The 5,814-nt window shown below is 29.1% G+C and overlaps 1 long non-coding RNA gene across 1 annotated transcript; it reads right to left on the bottom strand.

Annotated features, from left to right (window-relative positions):
- Positions 1-4,513: 4,513 nt before the first annotated feature.
- LOC135145658 (uncharacterized) lies at positions 4,514-5,126 on the bottom strand. The gene is made up of 3 exons (XR_010283523.1): positions 5,077-5,126; positions 4,881-5,017; positions 4,514-4,824 (listed from the first exon to the last, which is right to left on the bottom strand). It is a non-coding gene; the product is annotated as an uncharacterized LOC135145658 (long non-coding RNA).
- Between the last annotated feature and the right edge of the window lie 688 nt (positions 5,127-5,814).

Genomic DNA, 5,814 nt, shown 5'->3' with positions numbered 1-5,814 from the left:
TAATAATTAAAATGTAGAATTATAAATGTATAGTTCCAAGTTAATATACCCTTTCGTGCAATTGTTATTTTTAAAAAAAAAATACAACGCAGTTAAAAATACACTTATATTAAAATAAAAACTGTTACTCTCTAGAGAATCCTTACGTTTACTATTTAGTTTTTACTTAGTAATTTATAACATATGATATAATGAAGACAGATCTTACATGGACGTTACAGAAGAGTATATATTCGCTTCTATCGGTGGAATAGTTTTTAAGTGGCACCATCCTAAAAACCTTTAAAATATGTAGTATTTTCGTAAAGGACGACATAACATCAGGTATAATATAATGCTGAGAAGTTCTATGTGTGGATACTTCATTATAGTCAACAGTATATTATTAATGACATAAACTAGGACTACAGACTAAAATTTTGATCAATATTATTCCTAATTCTCTTATGGGTTTCACATTTACGATGTGTCAACAACTGGTTTGGCAGGGGTGGGTACTTACAATTCTTCATGGTTGTTGTACGCTCCTGGTCCGTGTGATTCTTGTTCAAACTGTGAATACACCCATCTCCCTTGAAAAATAAATAATAAAAGTACGGCAAAGAGACAGTCCACACGCTGCATACTGACAATTGCTTCCAATTTTGACACTAACTTGCTCTTAAATACTTGCAGAATAATCTTGTTTAAGTTGACTGATTAAATTTTTGCATTCCTATCATATTTTAACGCAATCTATTACCGCTTCCCTAGTTTGTCTGCCATGAGAAAAACGCAAAATTTTCTAAAATGTTTACTTTAATGCTGTGATTAATGAAGTAATATTATAAAAAACCTTTATAAAATAATAAAAAATTTTACTTATTCATAAAAAAAAATACTTCTCCGAATTCATAACTTCAATTTGTTATGTTGAAGAAGAAATAAAGTAATACAATTTTTATAAGAAAACAAATTTTATTATTTTTTTAACTTTTTCTAGTTTTCATGAATAATTGTAAATAGATATTATTTTTACTTATTATTTTATTGTACCACTAAAAATATACATGTAATATTTTATTTTTATATATACACAAGTTTTTTACCTGACTTTTATTAGAAAAAATGAAAATAATAATAAAATATATAAAAAAACTTTTTTTTATATTAATTAAATATTTTTCATTCTAGATAACCACTTTAATACTGCTTTAATCGTAAATTCTTTAAATTCGTTATATTTAATAAATATTCGTATTCATTAAATTTATTTTCCGTTATAATTATAAATTTTTATTATAATTACTTTCTTTTTGTGTTATAATAATAATTATATATAGAACTTTTTAAAAAAGCTTATAATTACCACAAAATTTTCAAAATAATGATATCAAATATAATCAAATACCACATGAAAGTCAAGAACTTTTAAGAATGCAATTATTATATAACTATATTAATATACTTTTTATTTATTTTATATGAAAAAAAAAATTATAACAGTTTCTATTACCCATGATTTTAACGAGAAATACTAGCAATCATACATAATGTAAGTGAAATAATAGTAACTCCTACTTTTTTTTGGAGAGATGTAGTAAATATAATTTCTTAATTTGATTTCATTAATAAAATGTATACATTTTCTGTAGTTTACTTTATATTTCTATAGTTTTATTATATTAAGTTTTAATAAATTTGTAACAATCATTTATAGTTTATTTTAAAAAAAATAATCGTAGAACGGGCTTGGAATACCACGTGATAATGCTATTTAAAATAACTGGTTTGGTGTTTACGTTGAAGTTTAAAATGAACGTTCCCAGTTTCAAATCGAAGGAATCAGGAAAGTTTTATGAGGAGCTAAATAAAATATTTTTATAAACTTATATATTGCGATATGGTTATTTTTTCTAGATATTTAATTAGTATTATTATTATAACAGTGGTTTTTTCAGGTCTCCCTAGGGTTGTGGGCTGTTGTAGGAGTTTTGAGGGTTGAATGTTTTACAAAAAAATGACATTACAAATGCACTCCCGTGTCTTGTAAGTCGGCCTCTTCAGATAAAATTATTGGGACAGGTCTCATTGTCACTAAAATATTTTTATAGTTAGAGAAAGTCTATAAGCTACTTATCTACTATAAGATTTCAAGCTATTTTTCAATTCTATCATTACTACCCAATAAAGCTAATATTAGAAACAACCAGAAAGCTTAACTTCTGTAATGTTATCTTAATTTTATAGACAAAAATTATATATTTTTTTTATTCTTTTTTTTTTTTTTTTAACTTTTCTTATAGTATAAGTTAAACTAAGTAAATTGTTTAATCCTGGTTATAGCATTTCAAATATCTGGTTACTGTAACCTAAGTGAATTTTTCTTTTTAGGTTTGAAAGGAACTTTAGTTTCTTAGTAATTCAGGTGTATTACACTTTACGAAATAATTGTATATTGCAAGATACGCTAACACCTACATTTTAGTTGAACCTCTCGAAGATTTAGCTTAAGTCTTTATTTCAAATAATATTTTGTTTTACTAAGTAATTTGAACTTATAATTTCAATATAAAAAGCCTATTTTATTTTAGAGTTACAAATATGCAGACAATACTTAATTAATAAAATTATTACAAATTTGAAAGGGTAACGTCAGTTTTCTTTTTGCTTTTTCATACCTGCAAAATATAGTTTGTATGACAAATTATATAGATGTAAAAGATCCTATAAAACTGATAAATATAAGTGCACCGAAAACGGAAGTATAAAAAAGTCAAAGAGTAAAGAGTATTAAATAGCAAGGACACTTGAAGTGCTAAGAAAAAAAGTAAGTCAAAGGAACTTATTTATACTACTACTGATAGATATACCAAAAAAAGTAAGTAAAACGGTTTACTTGACCGCAAAATCCACCTTACAAGATTTTAGAGTTTGAATTATATATAAACTATATATTTGATAACATAGATTGTAATAAATAAAGGGTGATAACATTTTATTTTAAGTAAAAAAGATAAACGGATAGACTCTGAAAAAAGGCATACAAAGGTTCGAATTTATTTTCACAGCTTAACTTAAACCCAGACCAAAAATAAACAAAGCTATCAACCATTAGGAAAATAAGAAGTAAAAATTATTATAAATCTCTAACACAAAAATACTTTTTTAGTTTTATCAAAAACCTTCTTTAAAAGGTCAAAATCTACATAAAAATCTAAAATTTCTCGTATAAAAACTACAGGCGGCCTGCGATGGGCAACAAACATTAAAATTTAAAGTTTTTCCTAAAGTAAAAGAGCCAAAATATTTTAATTTCGTCTTTATTCATTTATGTAGCCTGACTAGTTTACCAATTGGACCCCATTTTAGGAGTTATTCCCAAGGGCTTACAATAATTAACTTTATTACTTGTGACCTAAGAACCTTCTCTGTGCCGTGTCCTAACGTCTCGTGTTGTTTATTAACGGTCATGTTGTTAACCCTCCCTATTGAGACTGAAAAAATGTGAAGGGGGTTGTCCATTTCCTGTAAAAGGCTCTAGTACCCGCGGGATACTTAAAGCGTCAAATATCGGATTTCAACGTTAGTAGAAGTATCAGGCACTGGGAATCCCTAAAAATGTCTATAAGTTCCTCATTTAATGTGCAACCTTGCAGACCTTTTCCCTTGACCCACTCGCGTTACAAGGGCATAAGGTTGCCCCAACCTCAGTGGCAATTTTCCTCAAGGGATCACCGGGTGAATTCACCCTACGCATATTTGTTTCAGATAAAGTGTGTCGGGCAAACTCTTGTGGTTACCTCTGGTTAATAAGCCTGCATTACATCTCTGTTGAGCTGTAAAACAACGGTAACAAGCTCAAATATGCGTGAGTGGCATTACTATCAAGAGCCAAACCAAATTTATTATAGACGTTTTGTCTGGCATCAATAAAAAATTCATTGGGGTCAAAAACGTTTATATGCATTCCAATTAATAATTTATTTTTTAGATAGTTATTAGCTTCTCTCCTCGTGCTAGTCTTTTTAAATTGATATTGGACCGGCCAAGAAAAAGGTAGTAGCTAAAATCATTGACAGTAGCTTGGGGTACATTAAATTTTCCTTTATGCTTATTAGGTCGTGCTACAAAGGCGCCATTTCCTTTCTTCAAAATCCCATTTAACTTTAACCGTTCTTTTAGGCGTCACCTCACATATCATGACTACTTTATACAATTGTTCTCTTTTTTCATGTATAGTGACTCCTTTTGAGTATACTACTGAAATAAACTTATTACCTTTATAATTTTTATTTCCAGGAACAGATTAAAAAAGGTTGATATATGACCTCTTTTTAAAAATGATCTCTAAAAAAACATTTTTTAAAATTCTTCATTAATGAGTTTAAATGGTCTATTAACGATTTCAGTCATACATCTAAAGGAAGCTTTAAATATGATTTATTAAGCAAGGAAAAGAAAGTTGAATGCATATAACTTTTGAAAGAAACATCATTAGTGGCACTCGCTTTGCCCAAAAGGAGTTAACTTTAAAGTAGAAATATTAATTCTTAAGATTTCTGAGTATGTTGGAATGTACTCATCTACAATAATGTCCAAAGCGTCGCTTTTTTACCACCAATTCCATGGATAAAACCTTTTTCAAGCTAATCTCTAAGGGGGGGCTAATTCTTTTATTATGATGCGCTATGTTAATTAAGGGTATGCGGTATTTCAACTTTTCTAAGTGGTAGATCTTTAATTTTCTCTTTAGGAAGAAACGGTAATTCCAGTTTTCTTCGAAGTAAACACAGCACAGTCCGAAACAGACCGGGGAGGGATGGAAACATTAGTGCCCTGATTCTAAAGAAATTTTTATAATACTATCGCAAAAATAACCGTATAAAACAAAAAATTACAATCAGGGGAGTAAAAACCATTAAAAATGTTTCGATCAATCGTTATGACCTTTTCGCGAAGAACTGAGGTTTGAGAATAGTAGAAGGCAGCCTTGCAAACATTCATCCCCAAATGCTCCTTGCCAGTCATTGAGATGCTGGCCAAAAAAAAAAAAAAGTTAAGTTAAACTCTACACGGTAACCGGTTAAGGAATACGTAGTGCCAGCCGCTTAAGAACATTTTAAATTTTTTCTCTTTCCCGCAGCCTAGCCGGTTTCCCTGAAACCAAGGTGTAGCCATAATTATTACCCGTTAGTAGGCTTCGTGAGGTGTGCGGATGATAACCACTCTTGTAAGCTCTAAAGCAATTCAGAAGGGTACTGTAAGAGTTTCATCTTGTGAGCATCAAAATTTTTTTGTAAGACTAGTTATTGTTCTAAATGAAGGAAGTGATAGCATTGCATTTAGGTGCAAGATTACAGGAAAATAAACTGTGGGTATTTTCAAAGGCGGAACTTTGAAGGAAAAGGAGGTCAATAAAAATTGAATCAATAACTGTTTCAAAAATTTGAAAGGGTATGCCTGGTTTTTGAAAATGTGAAGAGGCTAAGATTTAGGTATTCGATAATTTTTGTATATAACTTTAAACTTTTTTTTCATTATTATGTAAGAATTCTTTATCAACAAAGCTTTGGAGGTAAAAAAACACTTTATACTTTTATCACATAGAAAGCCACTGAGTGCAGAATAAAACTTGTATAATTTTCCATTAATACAATGACTTTCGTAGTTGATTTTATAATGGATAGGGGACAAATTTTCAAAAGGAACAGAAGAATTTGAAAGAGTTATAAAAACGCATAAAATACGCAACAGTTGTAAATAAAGCACAATAGTAAGTCTGCCTCTCTTATTAACTTAAAAAAAAATAGCAATGCAACCAAAGTAAGTATA

This window comes from Zophobas morio, unplaced genomic scaffold (assembly GCF_036711695.1).
Source record: "Zophobas morio isolate AGI-343-1 ecotype UQ-CSIRO unplaced genomic scaffold, CSIRO_AGI_Zmor_V1 ptg000167l, whole genome shotgun sequence".
In the NCBI taxonomy this organism is placed as follows: domain Eukaryota; kingdom Metazoa; phylum Arthropoda; class Insecta; order Coleoptera; family Tenebrionidae; genus Zophobas; species Zophobas morio.
This window is presented reverse-complemented; position numbering and strand designations above follow the sequence as displayed.